Raw genomic sequence first — 27,246 nt, 5'->3', positions numbered from 1 at the left:
TTATTAAGCTGTAATTCTTCAAAATTTGAACCAGTAAGCAAGAACAACTATATAGCAGTTGTGCAGGAGAAGAAAACCTCTTTTTCAGACATGTAGATATATTGTTTGGCTATGATGATTTGGTGTTTGTTACAGTAAAAATATGAAATTTAGTTTACAAGTTTGCTTCTTAGCAGAATTATTCCATAAACATACTCAATTTCTTATAACCACTCCACTAGGGTGTCAGATCATCACAGTGTGCAAATAGGAACAATAGGTAAGGGTCCCCCCAAAGTGAGGTAGTAAACATCAATAGATGATTTATTTCTGCATTAGCTTTTCTTTGCTTCGGTAACTATGCTTGCCTCCCTATGCTTATATAAATTTATATGGTACCAGGATGTGGGTCTGGTGAAGTTAATTTTGTGGGTGCTTATGAAAAGGACAGGTGCATCAGGATGTGCTTTTTTCTAACCAACAGACTGTGCTTCTATTGGGAGGCTGCTGCTTTGGCTAGCAGAACAGCCTGCAAGCTGGTGTGAACAAACACTACAAATTTTGGAGTTCATTCAAGATTTGCCCCTATCTTCCCACTACCACACTGTCCTCCCATTGTTCATCGATTTGCTCGAGCAGGCCCAATAATGTCTCCATCCTGAGACTTTTTGTTACTGTGTTTGGCATACCTAATACACCACGGGGAGCTTGCCAGACTTTGCCGTGCGGACAAGATACTCTTGGTAGCTTGCCAGACTCTCCGAGAGGGGCAGAGAAATTGAACTCAGGGCAGCCTCAAGGGCCACGTGCAAGGCAAATGCCCTACCCACTGTGCTATCGCTCTAGCCCAACTACTACACTATTCTGTTGGAAATATAACTCTAAACATTCTAGGGTTAGACATTGGGATGTCCAATCTTCCTTGTCACATGGAGTTTAGATTTATTGGATTACACCCATTACAATGCTCCTGAGGCACACCCACTCCTCTGTTCCTTGTAATATAGCTCTAAACACTTTAGGTTTAACATTGGTAGGTCCTTCCTCCCTTGCCACAGGGAGCTTAGGTTTACCACAGTGCTCCTGAGGCACTCCCATTCTTCTGTGTTTCTCTGTAACTTTCTTCTCTGTGATTTGCTTTCCAAACTGGCCTGTCACCTTTTTCTCCTAATCAGACTCTGTTAATTTGTAATGCTCCTGAGGCATTTGTAATGCTCTTGAATCCTCAGAAATATGAGTGAAAAACTGATTTTCTCTTCTCCTTATGTCCTTTGCATAGTTACTTTAGAGCAATGTCCTTTTCGTATAGACATAGGAATACAGTTAATACTCTGACTTTGTAACTTGAGAGTTAATTGACTCTAAATCATACCTCATACCTGGATATCTGCTTTCTCAATCTAAGCCTCAGTTGCCCTTAGTTCCTAGCACCCCAAAGGCAGTGTCACGATGAGGGACTGGATGGACCCAGGGATAGCTGTGAGGTACACTGTCATTGAAATGGGCCAGACCAAAGCGCCATATAAATTAAGAGCATGGTCATAGACAAATTCTGTCATGATCCAAAGAGTAACAACTAGATTATACCATGCTAGTGTTAAGAAAAACTAATCTTGCCTGAGCCCCGTAGTCTGAGATCTATAGTAAGATGTCCCCAACTTTATGTATCTATTACTGTGTCCATACAAAATGACTAATATTATTAAAGAGTAGAATTAAGATGAATGTTTATATGGTTGCTGGACTAAGGGAAGGAAAAACACACCCAAAGATGGCATTTCGCCTTTAGGTTGGTCTTTGTGCTGAAAAAGTTTGTCCTAGAAGAAGCTTCCCCCAAGAGAGGGACCATACATCCATTGATTGTATGACCTCAGCTATGTGTAATTGCTACCCCAAACCCCTGATGATTTGGGAGATAACTAAGGCTGTAAGAGTGGACAAAGGAAAAATCAAGAGAGAATTTGAGACGGAGAGTCCAAGAGAAATGAAGGAGATTCATGGAAAGAGAATCAGAGGAGAATTGAGATAAGCTTGGAAGAAACTGATGACAATGATATTCATTTTAGAATGTGTGAATCTTCCCAGCTCAGCCTATTCAGTGTCTCTCTTCCCAAGTCAGATTACAGCTATGCCAAATCCTGAAGTTGTGGTTTGAGTTCTGAAATAAATCACAGCAAGTCAGGTAAGAATTAGTCAAATGACCCCTGCGTGAACAGACCGAGCAGGTGGATGACATCTCTGTGGTTCTCACAGTCCAACAGACCCAGAGCAAAGGGAAAATCCTTTGGGAGTATCGCCGGGAGGAGCTTGGCAATCACACACTACCCTTTTGGGTTTTCTATTTGACTAGACCCAGGGATATCTGGGGATCATATAGCATACTGCGAATCAAACCCAGTGCAAGGCAAGCACCCTCCCCACTATACTATAACTTCAGCACAATCTAGCGTTATTAAGGGTCACTCATTGACTTTTTAACATAAAAGCAAAAGAACATTTTGTAATGGGTCAGAGAGAGAATAGAAGGTAGGGCATCTGCCTTGCATAAGGCTGACAGGGGCAGGATTCTGAGCACTGCCGAAAGGAACGCCTGAGCACCGCCAGGAATAAACCCTTCGGGAACATCAGACCCCAAACCAAAACAAAACAAAATGTCTCCGTATACTCAAATGCAAATGATCTGAGGGTAAAGACAAGCTTAGTGACAGAGAGGGCGGGGTGCAAGGTGGTTCTGCTGCTCCTGAAAAGGGCACCCCAGCAATACAGGCTGCGCAGCCAGGCTTATTAAGAGAAAGGGGTACAAAGGACCCGCATGGCTAATGAAGAAGAATGGAACAAGCCAAGAAAGCAAAGCACCGGATCACCCCAGGGAATCGAAGGGCCGTGTGAGTACAGCACAGATGCCTGCATCTAGGAGCCCGAGGCCCCCTGGGGTCAGCAGCATGTTTCACACACACTCAGGGCACACCCACGATGCCTGGGGCTCCAGGCTGGGAGGGTGCTCAGACACTCAGCTGCAAACACACCTCTCCTCCCCAGCCTCATGGCTCCTCCTACCAGCCAGGGGATTACAGCTGGCTACACCCTAGAATACCCTGCCCCCACAGAATCAATGTAGAGACTAGTGACAAAAAAAGGCGAGAGGTCTAGCCCATATGTCCCTGATATAGCCAGCCAAGTTACTGAAAGTACGCAAACAACACAATCTTCACTTTTGTTGCCTTGCACACAACAGGTCCAATTCAATCCCCGGATCCCATATGATCCCCCAAGCAAACACCAAGAGTGATATGTGAGTGCAGAACCCAGAGTCACCCCTAATATCACGGCATGGCCGAAAAATGAAACAAAACAAAACAAAATTGGATGCATAAAAATATAAAGTTAGGCGCTAAAAGATAGTAAAGCAGGTAGAGCAGATTCTTCAACCACACATACCGGGGATAGGTTCTGAAATTAAACAAAAAATGCAATGTAAGAATTCATTGAATGCGGGGCTAGAGCGATAGCACAGTGGGTTGGGTGTTTGCCTTGCAAGCGGCGAACACGTATTTGATTCCCAGCATCACATATGATCTCCTGAGCACTACCAGGAATAATTCCTGAGTGCAGAGCCAGGAGTAACCCCTGTGCATTGCCAAGTGTGAATCAAAAAGAAAAAAAAAGAATTTATTAAATGGAGCATAATTAGATGAGGTTGAGCAGGTGGAGAACATCTCCATGGTTCTCGCAGTCCACAGAGGCCCACAGCAAAGGGAGGTCCATTGAGGGAATCGCCGTGAGCAGCTTGACAATCCCCAAATTAGCTTTCTGAGTTTTCATTTTTGACCAGACACAGTGATGACTGGGGGAACATATGTGATGTCCAGATTCAACCTGGGTTGGCTCTGTGCAAGGGAAGCACACTTGTGTGTACTATCTCTCAGCTCCATTTAGCTTTGTTATGTGCCCCCTCATTCAATATTTAAACATAAATTCAAAAATATTCCTTAGTGGGTAGAAGAAAACAGCAGTTAGGGCATTTGCCTTCTAAGAGGCTGACAGGGGCTGATCCCTGAGCACCACCAAAGTTAACCCCTGTGAACAACCAGGAAAAACAGCTGAGTATTTCAGGCCCAAAACAAAAACAAAATCATTTTGTTGATATTATGAAAAGCCATGCTAATTATCCGATGGCAAAGATAACATGACAGGGCTGGACTGATACCACAGTGGGTAAGTCATTTGTCTTGCACGTGACTGACCCGGGTTTGAATCCCAGCATCCATTATTGTCCCCTGAACACTGACAGGAACAATTCCCGAGTGCAGAGCTGGGACTAACCCTAAAGCATGGCCAGGTGTGACCCAAAAAGAAAAAAAAAGATAAGCATGACAGTGAGGGCAGAGCATCCAGCTGTGCCTGGAAAGAGACCTGACATTGCAGGCTGTACAGCCAGGCTGATAAGGCAGGGGGACTGAGCACCAAGAAACCATTGCGTGATTCTGCACTCCTGACACATGAGGTGACAAAGCCAAGAAAGCAAAGTGAGGATTATTCTGTGATTGAGAGTCCTGGGGAGGGAATAGCAGCATGAGGCAGCACAGATGCCTGGATCCAGGAGCCTGAGGCTCCCGGGGTCAGCAGCACGTTTCACACACACACTCGGCACCCACACGGTGCCCAGGGCTCGAGCCAGGGATTGTTCTCAGACACACACCCACACACACGCTTCTCCTCCCCGACTTCAGGGCTCCTCCTTCCAGCCAGAAGATCACCCAGACTCCACCTTAGAATGCCCTGCTTCCACAGAGACAATGTATGGATTAGTGACAAGGAAAAAAGTGACAACTTACTAGGACAACTCCATGTGTCCTAATAAAAGAAGTGAAATTACATAAAAGGCATGAACAGAATTTCCACTTCCCATATGCCTCTGATTGGTGGATATCAGGGACATAAGACCCAAGTTTCATTTCAAGAGTGAAATTTGGGTCCTTCTGAAGTCTCCCATGAACTAATGGAAGTGACCCCAAGTAGTGAAATAGAGCAGCGACTGATGGGGTGAGGCTCTAAGAAAGAAATGAACTAGTGGCTGGAGTGATAGTCCAGCATGGTGGGCAAGTGCCTGATACACACATACAGTTTTTATCCCTGGCATCCATATGGATTCCAGAGCACTGTCGGGAGAAATTCCTCAATAATAACCAGGCATAATCTCTGAGCATTACCGGGTTTAGCACGCAAACCAAGTCAAAACAAAAAAAAAAGTAATAAATGAAGTTGCAGGTCTGGGGCAGTAGTACAAAGATTAAGGTACCAGCCTTGTAAGCTGCTGACCAGGTAAATCCACAGCACAGCCAAGGTCCCCTGAGCACTGCTATGAGCGATCCTTCATCACAGAGCTAGAAGGAATGTGGACTGTGGCCCCAAAACAAAACCAAAGCAAACGCATTGAAGTGAAGGGTAGTACAAGAAGTTAATTTAGCAATGGAAGGACCCTTTTACAGGAGCTTGAGCGACAGTACAATGTGGAGGATGCTTCGCTGGCATGTGGTTGATCTGGTTCAATGCCCTGTATCTCAGTTTGACCCCAAAGCCCACCTAAAGTCATTACTGAATAAAGGGCCTTGGTAACCCCTGAGCATCATGAGGTGTTGCCCAATAACAAAAACAGAGAAAAGGAAAGGACGTAGAGAAACAGCGAAATGCACAGCTGTCAAATATCCTGGCTGTCAGAGTAATGGCAACACAGCCCCTGTCCAGTCCTCAAGATGTCTTACAGGTCTCTCCTGGCACACGATCCCACGCAGCTCTCACTGATGGCCCGCAGATGTTCATAGGTCTCCAGTATCACGTCCCTATAAAGATTTCTCTCATATATGGCCAAGCACATCCACTCCGGGGGTGAGGGTTATGGCCACCTAAGTAAAGGTCACCGCATCCTCAGTCAGGAGACATACAGGAGCAGGAGTTAGGGTCCATCACCAGCCTATTCCCTTGGCAGTGAGTAGGAAACCACCAGGAACCTAGAAGCATTCAGCTCAGGGTGTCTCCTCTCAGGAAGAACGAGCCTCCACTCAAAATTCCTGACTGACAGGCCCCAGAAATCATTCTACGGAAGCTGGATCTGATAAAATGTGAGAATTCTATAGTACAAAGTTCCTGTTAGGTGTCAGCCTTACACACAGACACCCCAGGGCCAAAAACAGCACCACTAGTCCAGTGAGCACTGAAGAGTAACAACTGAAAACAAACTCAGAGAGACCAATAAAGTGATCCTAGATGTGGCCCCAAATACTAAGCATTCCCCATACACACAACTCTTGTCCTAGGAATGAAAAGGGAAACTCAATGTTCAGCGAGGTACTCAGAACTCTGTGTAACATATGTGCCTGTAGGACTCAGAAATCCTGGTTCAGGTTTGTCACAAATCTGTCTCGGAAAGTAGTGACTCAGTCCCAAAGATTCTCTGCTCCATCTCCCTGGGACTGGAGCATCCCTGGAATTGTGCACAACATCGTGTGAATGTGACTGTGTGACACAGCAGGCAAGGCTCTCCAGAGCAGAAAAGACAAAAGAGGTGAAACACACGTCCTGGGACTGAGTCACTGTAGCTGCCAGAGCACTTATGGGGCCCGCACATCCCAGGGGTACTGATGACATCAGTTGTGAACCCAGAGGACTGAGCCAAAATGAAGTCCTGAGCGCCTCCAATGTGGCACAAAAATAAATACGGAAGAAAACAAAGCAGCATAATGGAGGAACAAGAAGAATATCAGGCCAGGGGCAATGGTTAGGGCTGGTGGCCGCAGCCATTTCACAGGTCCCCCAAGCAATACCAGGTGCAATGCTGGAATGCAGAACTAGGAGTAACCCTTGAGAATCACTAGGTGTGGCTCATCCTCTTCAAAATCACCCAAAACAAAACAAAATCCAAGATCAGCAGTGGGCGCCTGTCACCCCATAGGGTCATTACCCACTGTACTACTGCTCCTGCCCCAAAATAGTTATTTTGAAACAATTTTCCAGGTTCAATCAAATGAAATATTAAGTTTTTGATTCAGGAAAAAAATAGAAATTTATTTAGGTTTTGAGCAGTGATTTCACCACCCAGTGAAGCTAAGGGCCTCAACACCAAGCAGTAGGCTCTAGATTTCTTCTCTGTAGTGTCCAGCCCTCCACTTTAAAGATCACACTCTTGGTCCACCGAGTATCCTGTCGGCATAATATCTGTTCCAAATTTTACCAGCTCACTCATTCTCAATGACACCATTCCCATATCAAATTGCTGCAGTGTCAAATCCTGAATCTGCGGTTTGAGTTCTGAAATCAAATACAATACACAGTGTAAGAATTCATTGAAAGAAATGTAGTTGAATGAGGCAGTGTGGGTGGAGGACATCTCCTTGGTTCTCACAATCCAAACAGGCCCATAGCAAACAGAAGATCTGATTAGATGATGGGTGTGAGCAGCATGTCAATCCACACAAGATGTTCAGGTTTTACTTTGTGACCAGACCTTGTGATGTTCAGGACACTTATGGGATGCATGTTATTGTACAAGGTCGGCCAAGTGCACGGTAAGCACAGTCCTCACTATACTATTACTCAGGCCCAAACTAGCTTTGTTACGGGATCACTCATTCACTATTTACAGAAAAAGGCGAAAGATATTTTGCAAGCACCCGACCAATGTAGGCTGTGCAGCCAGGCTGCTAATGTACAGACTGGGGGCGGGGGGTGGAGGGGCGGGACACCAAGGGCTGTGAATCGTATGTACCAACACATCAGGATAAATGATAACAACGCCAAGAAACTAAAGTGCAGGATCATAATTGAGGGAGAGTCCAGACAAGTGAAGAGCAGTGTGAGCACAGCACAGAGGCCTGGATCCAGGAGTTCGAGGCTCCCGGGGTCAGCAGCGTTTTTCACTTGCACTCAGCGTACCCCCATAGTGCCCAGAACTCTGCCAGGAAGGGTCCTCAGACACTCACCTGCACACACGCCTCTCCTCCCATGTCTCAGAGCTCCTCCTTCCAGCCAGGAGATCACTGAAGGCTTCACCCCGGAATGCCTTGCACTGACAGAGATGAATCACATCTCTGGAGGAATCGAACTCGGGTCGGCCATGTTGACTGCGTGCAAGGCAAATGCCCTACCGCTGTGCTATCGCTCCAGCCCACAAATACTCCATATATTATATGTATATTTTATATATTTATATATATAAATACATTATAAAAAATGAAAAAAAAGTTATTCTGGATCAATCACTTCCATAATTACAATGGCCGGAGTCAGAAAATGAACCTTAGGTAAAACAATTTTATTTTCAACAAGGGGGTGGGGGATTGATACAAATGTACAGTAAGGAGGTAAATAATCCTGGTATATGTGAAAGCTTCCTGTGATACTAATACCATAAGTGAAATGTACTTGCTGATTATCACCTGGACCATGGTTATGGCATTGTCCTGGCATTTGGTCTTCCCAGTAAGTTAACTGGTAAATAATGGTTCTTAGTGATAGAGCAAGGTGGATGGAAATAAATACGAATTAAATAGGTACAAAATTGCATTTTGCTGGATACTGTCAAGACTCACCATGGTTTTATTCTTTGCTGTGACTCTGGCTTGGCTCAGAAGTCAGGTTTGCAGGGGATCATCAACCACGATGATGCAGTGAACCCTTTTGACATTGAATAGACAGCCAAACCTCCATTATTCAGGCCTTTCTGTGTTCTGTTCTGGGAGCCACATCCCGCTGTGCTGTCCATAATTTTGTCCAGGTCAGCCACATGCAAGAAAGCACTCCATTTGCTGTAGCATATCTGCACTCCTTGTATTCAGGTTTCCATTCGCTGTACACAAACATTGAGGATAAAAGTTTTGAGACTTTTACTTTGGAAGCAGTAAAATCCTAATAATCTAATATTCACCAAAATGGTAAACACCACGTAGATCTGTGCAAAAGGCCAAGCCAGGCTGCAAAGTGACCAGTGTGGTTTGCTGCCTTAAGCCCCATGCACACCTCCATGATGGGGGTTGGTCTGTATGCTGTGTTTTATGTACTTAATTATGTATTTTCGTTTTGGGGGAAATCTGACAGTACTTAAGGGTTACTCCTGGTGGTTCCCGGCCACTATTGGGGATGTCAGGGACTGAACTCCGGTTGACCGAGTTCAAGGCATGTGGGCAACCCACTGTACTACCCCTCAGGCACTGTTGGTTTGAAATATTGTTTCTGAAACTGCCTCCTGGGGTTTTCCTTATGAGCATGAGTCCACTGCTCTTGTGTTGTTAAGAAGTAGAAGCCTTTCCTCCTGTTCCACTGTCTCTCCGGCTCTCTGGGTTGTTATGAGATAAGTTTCTATCTGCATCTCCATGGCTGGCTTCAGAGTAAGGGTGCAATACAGGATTAGGTGACTTCTATCTCCAGACCCCCACTTTGTGACTGAACACTGAAGCTACCTCTTCTTCACTCCTTCATGTGAGCCCATTCCACTACATTGCACTTTATTTTTTCTTTTTGGTCACATCCAGAGGTGCTCAAGGGTTACTCCTGGCTCTTCTGCATGCCTGGCCCTGCTTGGGAGACTATATAGAATGCAGATGATTGAACCTGGGCCAGCTGTGTGCAAGGCAAACACCCTATCCACTGTGCTATCACTCCAGCCAGCCAGCCAGCCAGCCTTACACATTTACCTGCATTTTCCTAGTTGTTCTCTGCACAGCTGGTGTCTGGCTCTTTAAGGCTGCTAGGAGAACCGGAAGTGACATCACAGCAGGGCATTTAGATGTTTGCCTGCAAGAAGCTTGATCAGCCTCCATTTCTTACTGCAGATGAGGGGCGAAGTGGCTGTCCCGCGTGGAAGGGGTCTGTGAAGGCTGGTTTCGTGGCAGCACGCTAGCGGCCTCCCGGCGCCTCCAGGTCTCTGCACAGAGGGGCGGGGCCAAGCCACCTTGGAGGCCGCTTTTTCAGCCGTTTCCCGATATCCTGGCGGTTCCTGAGGCGTGATGGGGTTTGGTGGGTGACGCGGAGCTTTGGTGAGTGCAGTGGGGGCTGTGCCGGGGCGCAGGGGTCGCGGGTGTGAGTGCGTGGTTCTGTGGATCCCCTGCAGCTCCGCCGTGGGGCAGTGGCAGGTGGGCGCGGGGGTGAGCGCCGGGGCTGCAGAGCGTGGGGACTGGGCCGTCCTGACCCTCCCAGCACGGGACTGCGCTGGGCGCTGTCCTGGACGCTTTGGCCCGAACCTCAATGCTGCAAAACCTGCAGATTCTCTTAGAGGACGGAAGAGATAGCACAGCGATTAGGGCGTTTGCTTTCCATCTGGCGCACCAAGTTTGATCTCCGAGCTCCACCAGGACGGGTGCCTGAGCGCAGAGTCAGAAGTTTCTCGTCCATATCGTCGGTGGTGCCTCCAAAACTATAAAAAGGACTGTTAATTTTAGAGGGGCAGAGGGGAAGCTCCCCAATGGCAAATGACACTGTAGCCCTCGGTCACTATTCAATAGTAGCCCTGATGTCCAGGGCCATCCTGTGTGTGAGGATCTAGGGGTGGTTGCGGTTTGCAAGTGAAAATTGAATTTTGGGCTATTTTTGGTTGTATTTTGAGCACATCTATGGAAGCTCGGGGTTACTTCAGGAGCAGCACTCTGCGTTTTTTTTTATCATCTTTCGGGGTCACGTGAGATGCCGAGTATCAATCTGCGTCAGCAAGGGAAGCGCCCCTCCTAGCTTACTATCTCTCTGACTCCACATTGTTGTTGTTTTTTCTAACATGTAGAATTTCTGTACCCTAAAATCAAGTTGAAAATTGCACCCCGACTCTTCATCTCTCCCTGATCAGGGCAAAACTCGACTGTTACACTGAGTACTGAGAGTTGTGTTCAAATAATGTATGGGCATGAGCTGCGTGCATTTGGTGGCAATGATTGATCGCCCCACCCTGGCCGGTGAAGGGTGACAGAGGATCGAAGAAGGAAACAGGGGCCAGGCTCTTGGTGATCTGCTGGATATTAACAATGTTTTAGGTTTCATCTGTGAATTTCCACATTTGCTCCTCCCAGAGAAGCTTATCATGTCCTTGCTTACATCCCTAATGTAGTTAAAGTTTATCTTTAACCGTTTCATTGTATTTTACCTCTCATTGTCTCAGTTCCCCAAGTCAGTCTTGATTACTTATGAACCATAACTTTCTCTTAATTCTCAGCTTCATATTTGTACTGCTTTGTAGTTGAAGTGCTGTGTATTTGTGCCCGCTTTTCTGTTTCCCCTATAGCTTTTTATGTTTTTACTACACAACATTGTCTATGGTTAATGCAGAAAGACATCAATGCTGTGCTCCTAATATTTGGGAGTTGATTGACTCTGAAGTTATCTACCCCTGGGCATAATTGCTTGGTCATCATTACTTGACTCATGCTTCAGTTGCTGTATTTCCTAACACCCCAAAAGGGAGGTTCTGCCTTGGGACTTGGATGGACCTGGAACAAGTGGCAAAACTACCCTGGTATCCAAATGGAACATTGTAGAAAGCAGAAATGCATGGTCTTGATTCAAACTGTTACAGCTTAAGAGACAGGAGCCCCATGGGGAAGGACAAGCCAAAGTTGCCTGAGGTCTTAGTCTGGGATTTACAGTAAAACCTTGCTTGCTCTCATAGCCCAGAGAATTAAGTGTTAAAATCCTTATTTGCTCTCAAAGCCCAGAGAACTAAGTGTTGGGATCTTTGTTTCTTACTGTGTTTATCCAAACATCTGCAAGTATTGATAACTTATACAACTAGATGAAAAGATAAAAGCAATGTAGATGTCCCTGGGAGACAGAGTGTCTCCTTGGGTGACTCTCCCAATGGGAATTTCCTCTGCCAAATGTTTATTTGCATAAATGATCAGTAACTCCTATGTCCTTATCTCACACCCCCTCAGATTTTCTATAAGTATGGTAGCTGTTCTGCATTAAACGGGGCATTTTCACTTACGGTGTGGTTTTCTGTCTCCCTGTCTCTCTGTCTCTGTTGGGAAGGGACCCCCATTTTACTCTGTGGACTGACTGCACCCGCACATTTTACTTGGTGGACTCACAGTGATCAGTTGCTGTTTCTTCCATTCTCCTGCGCACCTATACTAGTCTCCCACTGCTCTTTATCCCTCTCTTCACCCAACTCCCACAGGCTTTATTCCCCATCCCACAGAGTTAGGGGTAGCAAATACACAGAGATGTGGTTGTACAATCAGAGGATGTAAAGCCCTTCCCTGAAGAGAAATTTCTCGGACAAAACTTTGACTCAGAAAGAGAGATCAGCTCAAGGGCAGGATTTTCTCTACGGACATATTTTTTCTTTGCTTAGTTCATATTCATTGAAACAATCATCTTAAATTGACACTTAATCTTTCTGTTTAATTTGAATGGACACAATAAAAGATCTATTAAGCTTATAGGGTGTCTCTATTGGGAATATTTCCTATAGCTCCCAGACTACACTCCTCAGGATAGGATAGTCCTTCGTAACCCCAGCAGGATCCTTACCCAGTTACTTATGTTTGGGTAACGACACAATTTTTTATGGTGCTTATCTGTCCCTTTTTAATGCCAGGGTAGCTCACAACTATCCTGGGTCCATCCAGTCTCTTGCTTTTTGGGTGCTAAGAACTAAGAGTAGCTGAGGCTTAAGTCTCATAAATATGAAAATGCCCAGGAGTGTATAATTGTGGAGTCAAATAACTCTGAAGTTACAAACGCATAACATTGTCTTCATTTGTCTCTGCAAAGCTGAGGGCTGGGGGCATGGCCATCCCGATCCTGCCAGCAGAATCTTCCCAACTGGGACTGCACTGGTCCTTGTCCAGGAGCAAAAAGGATATTTGTCTAAAGTAAACTGCAGAGGACATTAAGGAAATAGAAAGTCAAAATTTTACTCACAAATACAAAATCCAGAGATCTCTGAAGAATTTGACTTTACAATTCACAGTTTCTGGTTAGGGGAAATGGGTGATTAATGCATAGGAGAAGCAGAGCACCTGGAAGTTAAAGATGAATACTAAGGAAATGGGAGTGATTCGGGAGCATTGGTATGGGTCTTACTCAGTAAGCCTAAACTCCTTGTAGCAGAAGAGAAATGATGGACCAATGATAAACCTAAATTGTTTAGAACTCTAATCCAACAAAGGTAAAGGTTTTTGTTTTTTAAACATTTTGCTATCTTAGTTTTGGTTTTTCAGGAGTAAGGACATTTGCTCAGGGTTCACCTTGGCTGTGCTAGGAGCACATTTACTTAGGGCCAGAGACATAGTACAGTGAGTAAGGACTTAACCATCGAAGCATTCGACCCAGGTTCCACCCCTGCATCCATATATTCCGTACCAGAGTGATTCCTGAGTGTAAAGCTAAGAGTAAGCCCTGAATATGCCGTTTGTGGCCCCCAAACAAAAATCACACAAAGACACACTTGTATATACACACATATATGCACATACAATTAAGAAAGATGCAAAATGGAGAAAGAACAATAGAGATTTGGAGAAACTGTAAGTTTCTGTAGCAGGGAAAGATCAAAAATAGGGAATTTTTAAGGACCAGAAATTTGACTCTTTAAATGTTTCACTGTAGAATTTGTCATTGCACATTATTCCACCCCCCACCTTCAGTAGAATTTGCCTTTTTTTGTTCTTATATTTTTTGCCATAGCATACAGTACTCAGTGTTTACTCTTGTGTCTGAGCCCAGGGATCATTTGCAAGAGTCAGGGTAACATTGTGTGTCTAGATATCTTTGGTTCAATGTTTGGTGAAAACTGCAGGATCAGGGGACTTCTCCTTACCCCCGGGACCCATAGTGTGTGACCGACCACTCCAGCATTTGCCTCTCCATGCCTTTTTTTGTGTCCATCCCCCTTGCAGTACGGATTCACCTAGGAGGCAAAATGGTTCTCAGTGCCTAGACTCTGGCTCTTTAAAGCACCTTATGGAAATGAAAGTGATGTCATAAGTGATGTCATAGTTCATTTTCCATCCCTGACACTGACACTGGGGCTGTTGTGTATTTGCCAAAGGACAAGCAAATTTGCGCTCTATCCTTAAAGGGGGATTCTGAAGGCGGGTTTTGTGGCAGGATTCGAGCAGCCTCCTGTGAGCACCCCACGCCTTCACATTTCCACACTCTGAGCTGAGGGGCCGAGCCAGCTTGGGGGGCACTTTTGCCCTAGTTTTTCACTTGTTCTCTGAAATCCAGGTGTATTCTGAGGTGTGGTGGAGGCTTTAGGAGGATGCAGAGCTTTGGGGGTGCCATGGAGGCTGTCTCAGGGTTCAGGGGTGGCAGCTGTGAGTGTGTGATCCCGGGGGGCCTCTTTGGCCACGATCGTCTCCAGCTCCAGGATGGGGCAATAGTGGCTGAATGCGAGAATCAGCCGGGTCTTGGCCCTACCAACCCTCCCAGCAGTCCCATGTTTGAACCATCGGCCCTAACCTAGCTTCTTTAGAATCTCCAGATTTGAGGGGCAGAGCTTCAGCCCCTCCACTTCATGGCAGGAGATATTTTGCTGGTCATCTTCATTGTCTGCCATTTTAGCCAGGGTCATGTGGGGTATGTGGGGGGGAAGGGGACCTGCAGGTGGCTGAGGTTTGCCAATGAAAATGTATTTGGGGGGCTATTTTTGATTCTTTGGATTTTTGGGGGGAGTGGGAACACACCCAGAGATGCTTCTGACTTACTCTAGCCTCTAAGCTAAGGAATTATCCCTGGCACTGCTGGGGGCCATATGGGATGCAGAGGATTGATCGGTTCATGTGGTCCAACGCCCAAGTCACATTACTGCCTGTCCAACAATACTGGTGTATCTTTTTCCGGATCATGAATTTCAGGTCCTTCACATCAAGCTGTAAGGCAGACCTGACTCTCCATCTCTCCTTGAGCAGACAACCACTGGAATCGGGATAAATACTGAGGGTAAAGTTGGTTTTTTTTTTTTTTGTTTTTTGGGTTATACCTGGCGATGCACAGGGGTTACTCCTGGTTCTGTACTCGGGAATTACTCCTGGTGGTGCTCAGGGGACCATATGGGATGCTAGGAGTCGAACCTGGGTCGGCTGCATGCAAGGCAAACACCCTACCCGCTGTGCTATCACTCCAACTCCAAAGGGCTTTTTAATGTTTACTTTTTAAAGAATATATTTGTGTGTGCGGGGAGGGGGAAGAGCTGTGTTCATGACTCACTCCTAGTATTTTTGGAAGAAATTTATATAGGAAGGGGCGGAGCAAAAGTACAGCAAGTAGGGTGATTGCCTTACACACAGCCAACCCACGTTCTGTGTCTTGAATCCCACTGGTCCCCACACCTGCTGGGAGTAAAACCTGAGTGCAGAGCTAGGAATACTCCCTGAGCAATGCTGGTTCTGACTCAAAAAGAAAAACATGCACACGCACCCGCACGGACACATGCACTTGCACACAGAAAACGTGTGATCGTAGAAAAAGAGAATAATAATTCATGGAAAACTATGCCAGAAAATCAAAGTTTTAAGGACCTGCTGTTTGTCTATTTAAATGTTCTTCCCTCTTATTTTGCACATGAATTCTGTTGGTTTCTTGTGCTTCGAATTTGCCTTTTTGTTGAAGTATTTTTGGTCATAATCTACAGTGCTCAGGTCTTAACTCCTGACAGTTCATATTATGGTCCCTAGTAAATGCCCTGGTTATTTGAATTATTTTTCTATTCAACCAACTGTTTGCACAGTTTTCTAATATATTCTTGGACGGCAGGAGCAAGTTTTGGCTGAGGCTCACGCAGATGTTCCGTTTCAGGGATAGAGTAAATTAGGACCCATAAGGTCTAAGGTCCAGCGCGAGAGAGCTGGGCTGTGACTCTGACCCAACTGTACCCAGTAGTGATCTTGGTCCCCGGGACAGAGTGCCCAGGCGCATGTTCTTGTCCCTGCTTCAAGAGAGTGGCTGAAGCTTTATCCACTCTATGTCCCTGTGGCTTTCCCCATGGCAGAGCCACATCCAGGCTATAGTTCCCAGGGGGCAGCACTGCTGCCAGCTGCAGGGGCGCCAGTACTTGGGAGCACCGGGACTCAGAGTCAGCCCGAGGCTGGACCTGTAGGGATTTTCCTGTGCAATTCAGGGTGGAATTCGGGGATCAGAGAGGGCTGTCGTTTCCTCTCCTATTGCCTGGGCCCAGGCTCCTATCCTGAAGTGCAGCACAGATGCCAGCAAAATTTGCATCCCCAGCGGAGACAGGAGCTTCTGCCATTGTCTCCCTGAGGTGGGATTATGAGGGTGTGGCTGGTCTGAGATCAGGGGTGGGAGGAGGTGCTGCTTTCTGGTGCTCACTGTTCTGACTTCTACAGGTCTTTGCACAGAGCCTCCTGCTAATTCTCAGCACAACAGTGGCAGGAGAAGATGGTGATGCGGCTTCTGATAAACCGTCCAAAGGTAGGAGTAGAGGGACAGAATGGCATGAGGTAGTGCCAGGAGTGCCCGGGTTTCCTGGGCGATCTGTTTTGATTTTCTTTTGGATGGATTCCAAGATGAGACTTCCGATCGTACCGCGCCATATTTGGCTTTGGGACCGACCCAGCGGTGCATGAGGAATACTCAAAGCTCAGTGCTCAGTGATCACTCCTGACATGTCTAGGAAACCAATGGGATGCTGGAGGTCCAAAGATTTTGTCTTGGATTTTCTGTTTTATTTGGGAGTGATAGCACAGTGGTAGGGTGTTTGCCTTGCACGCAGCCAACATGGCCGACCTGAGTTTGATTCCTCCGCCCCTCTCGGGGAGCCCGGCAAGCTCCCTGTGACATATTCGATATGCCAAACACAATAACAACAAAGTCTCCAATGGAGACGTTACTGGGCCCGCTCGAGCAAATCGATGATCAACAATTTGGGGTGCAGAGCAAAGGATTCTCACAATAAATCCTTGTACTGCACACTGGCATTGCCCCTGACAGTGCTTGTGGGACCATATGGGATGGTGTGGATCGCCAGTCCTACACGCTGTTCCCGGAGCAGCTGTCCTGTTACGCCAACCTGATGCTTCATTTTCTTTTGCATTGTTTTTGTACTCAGCCATCCTCTTTACTCTGTTCTCTGGATTCACAACTGATGGGCATCAGAATGCCCTGGGGTGTGCTGGCCACATTTGTGTACTGTCAACTACACTGACTTGGACCCCAGGACTTATTTTTCCCCTGTTTTGTCCTTCCTGCTCTGGGCGCCTTCTCAGTCATACAGTCTTACGTTCACATAAAGTTATGTGTGGATTTCTGGGCATGCGCTGATCCCAAGGAGAAAGAGTCAAGGATGTATGAGGCCAGTAGAGATGTTGGGGTCAAGAAAATTCTCCTTCTTTGCGAGGGATTTGGGGCGGTCTTGAGCAGTGAGTTCTTACAGGCACACATGCCATGCACCACTCTGAGTAGTTGTCTATATGGACAGTAGTTCTCAGTCCTAGTGTTCATGAGCTGTAGGGGTGCAGCGGTGAGCGTGCAGTGGTTTTTGCTGCACCCAGGGATGGTCTTTTGGATTGTACAAGTCTGCGGTCAGTTGATCCTCTCTACAGTGCTCACTGGACCAGTGGTGCTCGAATTGGACCTGGGGTTACCAGGAAAGGCAGAGAACCTTATGTATAGCATTCTCCCATTTTAGCAGATCCAGCTGCCTTATGTGATTTCTGTGGCGCGTCAGCCATGCGTGTGCATGGAGACTGGTTCATTCGAAGGGGAGAGGCCTAGCGTCAATATAAGACCCTGGGTCCTGGCCTCACAGTAGGGGGAATGAGACTAAGGTAGACTCTAACTGACACCCTCCCTGTGTGCTGACTCAGGACGCAGTGACCTTCGACGATGTGGCTGTGAACTTCACCCCAGAGGAATGGTCATGCCTGGTGGTCTCTCAGCAGAAGCTCTACAGGGACATGACGCTGGAGACCTACCAGCATCTGCAGGCTGTAGGTGAGAGCAGTTTGGAGCCAACTGTGTCTGGACAGACCCGCTTGGGCTCCCTGGGGTTTGGCCGCCGCTGTGTGCCCAACAGTAGCTGTGACTGTGACGGGCTGGGATGCTGGACAGCCATGAGGTAATTGTTTCCAACCTGTTTTTTTTTATAGTTCACCTGTGGGTACTCAGGTCTTACTCAGCTCTGTCCTTAGGAATCAGTCTTGTGGAGTAGCAGGACCCTGTTGGGTGATTCAGATCAACCCGTTTCGACTGTGTCTGTGGGAAGATCCCTATCTGCCCAGTTATCACTCAGGTCCCTTTAAATAGTTCCATCCACTGGTGAATCAATTTGCTTTGTGTACTACACGAACTTCTGTGTGTTTAATTGGCTTTGCTGTTGCCTTTGTTTAGGGAGCATAGTCCACAGTTTTCCTGGCTCTATGCTAAACGATGACTCTTAAGAGTGCTCAGAAACCGACATACCACGGACTGAATCCTCTTGACAATTTAAAATGTGGTGCCTGACTCCCAATACTTTTGCACCAGGCACTCAAATCAGACGCTTTTTGCTTTTTATTTTTTCCTTAGGGATTAGGGATTATTTCTACCTGGCCTTGCTCCAAGACCTTATGGGCTGCCTGTGATCAAACCCACATGTGTGTGCAGTGCTTCTGTCCTATGTGCTGTACTATCTCTCCCACCACAGGGGCTTTAGGGCTGGAGCGATAGCACAGCGGGTAGGGCGTCTGCCTTGCACGCAGCCAACATGGCCGACCCGAGTTTGATTCCTCTGCCCCTCTCGGACAGCCCGGCAAGCTACCGAGAGTATTCGATATGCCAGACACAGTAACAACAAAGTCCCCAATGGAGACTGGGCCTGCTCGAGCAAATCGATGATCAACGGGAGGGCCTTTACTTACAGGGGCTTTGATATCTCTTCTCTCAACTCATCAGACACTGCCCTATTTCAGTGCTTTTAGATACTTCTAATGGTTCTTGTGAGACTTCAGCAGGACTCAGGGTTTGCTCCTGAACTCTGCACTCAGAGATCACTCCTGGCTGGCGTGAAGGACCCTAGGGGATGTCGGGTATTGCAACTGGATTGGCTGTGAGAAACTCCTGGTGTGCTCTCTTTCTGGATACATATTTAGCTTAAAAATAAGGGTCTCTTGCCACCTTTTGCCATTTCCACATTTATTAAGCATTTAGTTTTACTGAAATCCATGATGAGTTCTTGAGGGGCTCAGGAAACTCCATGTGGTGTTAGGCCTAGAGAAACTGTATGGTTAGGAAAGTGATTTTCTTGCAAGCAGTGCACCTGGGTTAAATCCCCGGGATCCCATGTCATCCCCGAGCACCAGCAGTGCTGATTTCAGAATACAGAGTCAGGAGTCGTCCCTGAGCATTGCCAGGTTAGACCCCAAACAAGACAATAACCAACAACATACTGTGGTGATCAACAGCCTGTCGGCCATACACAAGGCCAGGTCTTTTGTATTTGTGGTATTTTCTTGGGTCTTACCTCTCAAATAACTAGAAATATGTGGCATTTTGGAAATGGACATTGAGTTCATGTGTTTCAGTAATGTGCCCCGTTATATCAGGAAACAAGGGGATTTTCCTGTCACCTTTTCCTTGTAACTTATCCATGTCTCTGTCTCTGTTGTGGAAGGGCACACTGGGATGAAGCCTGCGGTGATCTCCTGGTTGGAAGGAGGATCCCTGAGGTCGGGGAGGAGAGACTTGTGTTTAGGTGAGTGTCTGAGGACCCTTCCTGACCTAGGCCCTGTGCAGTGTATGGGTTCCCTGAGCATGTATTAAACATACTGCTGAGGCTGGGGCCTTGGGCTCCTGGATCCATGGGTCTGTGCCACACTCACACTCCTCTTCATTCCCATGGTATGTCTGTCCAGAATGACTCTGTAAGTTGCTTCCATGGCTTTCGAATAAGTAATACCATAACAGAGCTAGTTTGGATCTGAACGATAGTACTGCAGGGATTGCCTTGCAGTGACTGAAAATGACCTGTTCAATAATCTGTTCAATAACCTCGTTCCCCGAACATCACCAGGTCTGCTCAAAAACAAAAACAAAACCTAGTGTAGAATTGTCAAGATCCTCATCGTTTTCCACTAACCTAATCTTTTCTTTAGTGTAGGACTTTATGGACTTTGAGTACCACTGAGATGTACTCTAACTACATGGCATCATTTTGCTACATTTTTGACAATTGCTTGAACTGCATGTTATGTTCAGTTTCAGAACTGAAACCACGGCTTCAAGATTTGGCATTACAGCACTTTGATTTGGGAATGGGGTCAGCAAGTACGAGTGAGTTGGTAAGATTTGCTAATTCGGAACAAATAGTATTATGCCAGCGGGAGTGGACCAGGTATGTGATTGTTAAGGTGGAGGGCTGGGAATGGCAGGGAGGAATTCAAAAGCCTGATGCTTGGAGTAGAGGACCCTTAGCTTCACTAGGTGCTGATATCAACCATGTATAAAAATGCTGTGAGTTTTCATTTGCTTGACAGTTGTAGTCGTTTAAAAAGCTAATTTGTGTGCCCTGGAGATAGTGCAGTGAGAAATATACTTGCTTTGCATAGGGATGGATGGTCCTTACCCAGCATTCCCTAAAGACATCGTAGACCCACAGAACTGATCCTAGATACTGCATGGTGTGTCCCTCCACCCACCCAACCCCCAATAAATAGAAACCTAAAAACATTAACAACAAAAAATTTGTTGATCCTGAAAGCAGTCACTTGTGGTGAGAGCTTTGCAGTGGCCACGTGGTCTGTCTCAGCTGTTTGAGGATGCAACGTTGTCTTTACTCCTTCATTACAGGTTCCACTCTGAGCTTTAACCAAACCCACCGTGGATGTATTTCATTTTCTCTTGAAATGGATGCATCAGTTTTCTCTAGAAGAAATTATTTCCAGTTGTATTTCTTCATTAAGTCAAAGGGGAGAAAAGTTACAGAATTTTATGAATCTGCTTCCATCAATTTTGTGCGTTGAACTTACATTAACACGAAGTTATTCGATAATAAGACAATCCATATGTAGGTAATTACATTTGTGTGGTGCATATGTTAGAAACCACACCTGGGGCTGGAGCAATAGCACAGCAGGTAGGGCATTTGCCTTGCACGTGGCCAACCCGGGTTCGATTCCCAGCATCCCATATGGTTCCCTGAGCAACGCCAGGAGTAACTCGTGAGTGCAGAGCCATGAGTAACCCCTGTGCATCACTAGGTGTGACCCAAAATAAAAAAAGAAACCACTTCTCAAGGCTCAGTTTTTTGATAGGAAGACTCGGTGAATAGGTCAATAATTGGAATCCTTCTCTGCTCTTCTACAGGGAAGCAGCCAGACTGAGTGGAATGTCTCTGATCCTGCGCTCTATGACAATATCTCTAGTGAGCAATCCTGCCCTCAGCCCCATGAGGACGCCAAGACATGTGGGATGTCTTCTGAGGGTGATCAGAATGGCAAGAGCTACCTCACTCTGAAGAAGCCCTCCCTTGGAAAAAGTTCCTTGGCGTGTGTTGTTCTCAGTTCACAGTCACAAAATCTCCCAGTCTGGCAGCCACTAGGGAAAGAAGCACTGTTTATAGTGAGTCCCTCACAGCGACAAACTCTCAATCACAGTCACTGTGAGCAGAACCCATCTAAGTGTAAAGAATGTGGCAGAACCTCCCAATGTTCTCAGCGCTGTGGTGTTCCCTTAGAAAACGACAGTGGACAGAATCCCCGGAAAAGTCATCACCAAGAACAAAGTGTGAGTCAAGGGTTACTCCATCATGACCATATGAATATAAATTCAGGAGCGAAACCTTATGCATGTGAAGCATGTGGGAAGACCTTCAATAAATCATCACATCTTATTAGACATAGGATAATTCATACAGGAGAGAAACCTCATAAATGTCAGACTTGTGGGAAGGCCTTTATTCACACCTCATCTCTTAATAGACATATGAAAATGCATAGTGGAAAGAAGCCTTATATATGTCAGGAGTGTGGAAAGGCCTTTGCTGGAGCCTCAAAACTTACTGTACATAGGAGAATTCACACAGGAGAGAAACCGTATATATGTAAGGAATGTGGTAAGGCCTTTGCTACAGCCTCGACACTTACTGTACATAGGAGAATTCACACTGGAGAGAAACCGTATATATGTAAGGAATGTGGGAAGGCCTTTGCTGAAACCTCAAGACTTAGTGAACATAGGAGAATTCACACTGGAGAGAAACCGTATATATGTAAGGAATGTGGGAAGGCCTTTGCTAGAGCCTCAAAACTTACTGTACATAGGAGAATTCACACAGGAGAGAAACCGTATATATGTAAGGAATGTGGTAAGGCCTTTGCTACAGCCTCCAGACTTACTGTACATAGAATTCACACTGGAGAGAAACCGTATATATGTAAGGAATGTGGGAAGCCCTTTGCTGAAGCCTCAAGACTTAGTGAACATAGGAGAATTCACACTGGAGAGAAACCGTATATATGTAAAGAATGTGGTAAGGCCTTTGCTGTAGCCTCAAGACTTAGTCTACATAGGACAATTCACACTGGAGAGAAACCGTATATATGTAAGGAATGTGGGAAGGCCTTTGCTTTAGCCTCAAGACTTAGTGAACATAGGAAAATTCACACTGGAGAGAAACCGTATATATGTAGGGAATGTGGGAAGACGTTTTCTTTGGCCTCAAGACTTAGTGTACATAGGACAATTCACACTGGAGAGAAACCGTATATATGTAAAGAATGTGGGAAGGCCTTTGCTTTAGCCTCAAGACTTAGTGAACATAGGAAAATTCACACTGGAGAGAAACCGTATATATGTAAGGAATGTGGGAAGGCCTTTGCTTTAGCCTCAAGACTTAGTGAACATAGGAAAATTCACACTGGAGAGAAACCGTATATATGTAAGGAATGTGGAAAGGCCTTTGCTGGAGCCTCAAGACTTACTGCACCTAGGAGAATTCACACTGGAGAGAAACCATATATCTGCAAAGAATGTGGGAAGGTCTTCTGTCAATCTCGGTACCTTAGGAATCATAGGAAAATTCACAGTGAAGAGAAATCTCATCAGTGTCCGACATGTGGGAAAGCCTTTACTGTGTGCTCTTATCTTACTGCACATAAGAAAATTCATCTTAGAGAGAAACCTCATCAGTGTCAGACATGTGGGAAGGCATTTACGCATTGCTCTTCCCTTACTATACACATGAGAATTCATACTGGAGAGAAGCCTTATATATGCGTGGAGTGTGGAAAGGCCTATACAACATCCTCACAATTGACAGTACATAGGAGAATTCACACTGGAGAGATACTGTATATGTAAGGAATGTGGGAAGGCTTTTGCTATGGCCTCAATACTTCATGTACATAGGAGAATTCACATTGGAAAGAAACCGTATATAAGGAATGTGGAAAGGTCTTTGCTGGAGCCTCAAGACTTAGTGAACATAGGAGCATACATGCTGGAGAAAAATGCTTGAGCACCCTGCGCCACCTAGTTTGGGAATTTGACTGGCAGGACACCCCAGCTTGTAGGGCGTTTTCACACTTGCTTTTTTAAAAAACTTTTTCTGTATATCCAGGCATTAGGGAATTTGGAGCTTTTGAGGGGTGCATTGGGGGCTGTTCTGTGGGTCAGGTGTTATAGGTGAGGGTGTGTTATCCTGAGGGTCCCTGCAGCCAAGATCGCATCCAGGTCCAAGATGACACTGGAGGGTGGGCACATGGACTTTGTGCCTTGGTGCGAGGGACCTGCAGAGAGTGTGGATCTTGGCCATCTCATACCTCCCAACTCAAGACTGCGGGGACTTGTTTGGAGCATTTGGACTGGACATAACACTTTTTGAAACTCCAGATATGTTTACAGGCAGCTCCCAAAGGAAAGGGACATTTTTGTGGTCCTTCATTTTCGTTTGCTCCTGTGCTGGGGTTGGGACTTTGGGGCATGTCTGCACAAGTGAGAGGTTTTTGCCTCTGAAAATTTACTCTTTGGATTATTTCTTTTTCTTTTTGAGTCACAACCAACGATGCACACGGGGTTACTCCTGGCTTATGCACTCAGGAATTACTCCTGGCAGTGCTCAGAGGACCGTATTATTGCCGGGATTCAAACCCGGGTTTTTCCCGTGCAAGGCAAACATCCTACCCGCTCTGCAATCACTGCTGCTTAATGGCTATGATCCCAGAGACTCAGAGACAAATCTCGAAACCCAGTGGGTCTTGGCAGAAATGAGTCTGGACTCTGCAGTAGGTTACTATCCCCAGGCCACCCCAGGGGGTATTGGTGCTGTCCCTCCACTGCTCCCCCTTGGTGACTCGCTGGCCACTATTCTCCAGAGGCCATTGGAAAGTCACGTTTGTGCCCACAGTGACGAGATATGTGGGGCCTCACAGGAGGGGGGTTGAGCCGGCCCTTTCCGCCCCGCCCCAACAGTAACCTAAATCATGCCCACGAACCACCTCTCTGGCTCCTGATAAAGCTGCTTAATGGCCAGGATCCCAGAAACTCAGGAGCAAATATTGGAACCCAGCAGGTATTGGGAAAAATCCCTCCATGTTTTTAAAATTTCAAAATTACAAAATCATGTTATTTATAACCAGCAATAGAAAACAAATTGTCTACTGTTGCCTTTTTGAACTATCTGAGTGCTGGGGTAAAATCCCAAACATAATAATGGTAGATCTGGTGTCAAAATATTGAATGCAATCAAAGTAGAGAGAAATGTGGAAATCATATGCCCCCACAGTTAGGAGGAGTGTGTGGAATGGTGGTATACTTGGGGTTTTGGTGGTGGAAAATGGGCACGGTGAAGGGAAAGGTGCTTCATTGTATGAACGAGACTTAAACCCAATAGCTTTGTAACTTGTCTCAGGGTGATTCAAAAAATAAAATTATCCAAAAAAAGTAAGGTGGAGTTCATACCCATTTCAGTCAGCCTAATCAATAGCTGAATAAACAACAATACTCCTGCAAAAATATTTTCTACTTCCACATGTCCAATTGCAAACAATCCCTTTTTCTTCATCTCTCCCTGACCAGAACATCAGGAAAACTGGCTCTTGGGGGTGGGTTCATCAGTATATTTGTTTTATCTTTTTCTGAAAGGGAGATATTTGAGTATGGGGAAGGGAAGTTTTGCTCAGGGGTCACTGCTGGTGTGCTGGGAAAATATTTAGAAATGCCAGAGCAATAGTGCAGCAAATAGGGTACTTGCCTTGCATGTGGCCAACCCAGGAGTCCTGCAGTCCACAACATCTTTGAGTTGCTCACTGGACATTGAGTGCCCCATACTCATCCCTAGAACTTGTGATGTGAGGGTTTGGCATGGGGGAGTAGTGTCTAGAGTTTTGGTCCAACCCAGTGTTGCTTTCTTTTGGTCCTCCTGGGCCAGTGCTTAGATGTTACTCTGCCCGGTGCTCACAGGAGCAGTGTTCATTGGCTTTGTCTCTGGGGTGACTGCGTGCAAGTCCATCACCTTCTAATATAGTTCCATTGTAGGAGATCAGGATTCCATCAAGTGACTACTGGGGCCCATCACCCTAAAGTTTTGGTGAAGGTTGGTTCCTGCCTTCTGGAGTGGGGAGAAGGGAGTTCCCTGAGCACCCCTAGAGTGCTGCAGTGTCTCATCCTCAGGCCCCATTGTGTGGAGTGGGATGGCCTCATCCTCCCTTAATGTGTGCTGGTTCAAGATGTGGTTACCTCTGTCAACATGGCAGTGAGTTTCACCCCAGAGGGATGAACATACCTGATTGCCTCTCAGAGGAATCTCTAATGGGATATTATGCTGGAGTCAGAAGAGGAACAAAGATATGCAGGACCACTGACTGATGTTCAGAATGTCCCGTTTGATGCAAAACTGTTAGCATACCTACAGATCATTGAAGGGTGTTGAGCTATAGGACTACACATAGGGGTGACTGATCATTTACAGAGGTAAAGCATTTTTGTTTGGTTTTGCTTTTTGGGTCACACCTGGCCATGAACAGGGGTCACTCCTTGCCCTGCACTAAGGAATTTACTCCTGGATTGTGATCGGGGGACCATATGGGATGCTGGGAAAAGAATCCGCGTCATCCGCGTGCAGGGCAAATGCCCTTCCCGCTCTGCTATGGCTCCAGACCCTACAGAGATAAAGGGTTTTGATGCAGAGAATTCTGGAGAATTCAAGGAGACACTCTCTCCCAGTGGCTATACAGAGAGATTCTTCCAGGATCAACAGCATTATATTGCTTTCCTCTTTCCCTATCTACTAGAAAATATTAAACAATTAAATTACTTATTAATAATTGCAGATATGTGGATAAAATAGTAAGAAATATAGATTCCAAAATTTAGTTGTCTGGACTCTGAGGGCAAGGCTGCTGTGCTTCTACTATAAATCCCATTCTAGGTCTTCAGGCCGGTAGAGCTTGTCCTTCATCAGGTCCTGTCTCTCATAACAGCTCATATCAAGACTGTTCTTTCATGCTTTCTAGACTATTCCATTTCAATTGCAGGGTAGTTTTGCTATTTTCCCCAGTTCCATCTCAGCCCTGTGTGTGACCTCCCTTTTTGGAGTGTTAGGAAGTAGAGCAACTGAAGCTTGAGTCAAGTAAATATGACAGGTTCCAGGAGTAGATGTATTTCAGGATATGGGCCAAATATTAGGAGCATATTTAGTAGTCTTTCTGTGGTTAAGCAAAGAACATTGCTCTATGGTAAAGTATAAAAGGGCTTATGGGAATATAGAATAGGAAGTATTCTCTTCAAATACAAAGTTCAGATTCACCTGTCATCAAGACTGACTTGGGGGATTGTAAGCTCAAAGTAAAGGTAAAAGATAAACTCCGGTTATTACAGATGCTCCAGAAGCACTGTGGGGAGGGCGCTTCCTTACACGAAGCAAACCGGGTTCAATCACTGACCTTCCATGGAGCCAATACTACTAGAGGTGATTCCTGAACACAGATACAGGATTGACCCGTGAGCATCGCCAAGTGTAACCCCAAAACAAAACTACATACAGTGCTGGGATCTTTGTGGTATTATCTGGGACTCCCTTGTTTCACTCTTAAGTTTAAACCTTGTCTTATTTCTCACTCCTCACCAATCTTTGGCATATTGAAAGTGGATGTTATGATCATGTCTTTTCAATAGCATGACCAGTTAAACCAGGGACACACGAGGTTTACTTGTCACCTTTTCCTTCCTTGTGACTAATCCATTCCTCCGTCTCTGGATGGAGCAGGGATATCTGGGGTGAAGGCTGTGTTAATCTCCTGGCTGGAAGAGGAGACCCAAGGCCGGGGAGGAGAGGTGTGTGTGCAGGTGAGT

The 27,246-nt window shown here is 46.0% G+C and overlaps 1 long non-coding RNA gene across 1 annotated transcript in view; it reads right to left on the bottom strand.

Annotated features, from left to right (window-relative positions):
- Positions 1-7,269: 7,269 nt before the first annotated feature.
- Positions 7,270-27,246, bottom strand: part of LOC130017272 (uncharacterized) — a 546,772-nt gene continuing 526,795 nt past the window's right edge. Inside the window, exons 3-4 of the long non-coding RNA XR_008791371.1 lie at positions 7,956-7,981; positions 7,270-7,284 (exon numbers count right to left, since the gene is read on the bottom strand). This is a non-coding gene — a long non-coding RNA (uncharacterized LOC130017272). The remainder of the gene's footprint in view (positions 7,285-7,955; positions 7,982-27,246) is intronic.

This window comes from Sorex fumeus, unplaced genomic scaffold (assembly GCF_029834395.1).
Source record: "Sorex fumeus unplaced genomic scaffold, SorFum_2.1 ptg000184l, whole genome shotgun sequence".
NCBI lineage: Eukaryota > Metazoa > Chordata > Mammalia > Eulipotyphla > Soricidae > Sorex > Sorex fumeus.
This window is presented reverse-complemented; position numbering and strand designations above follow the sequence as displayed.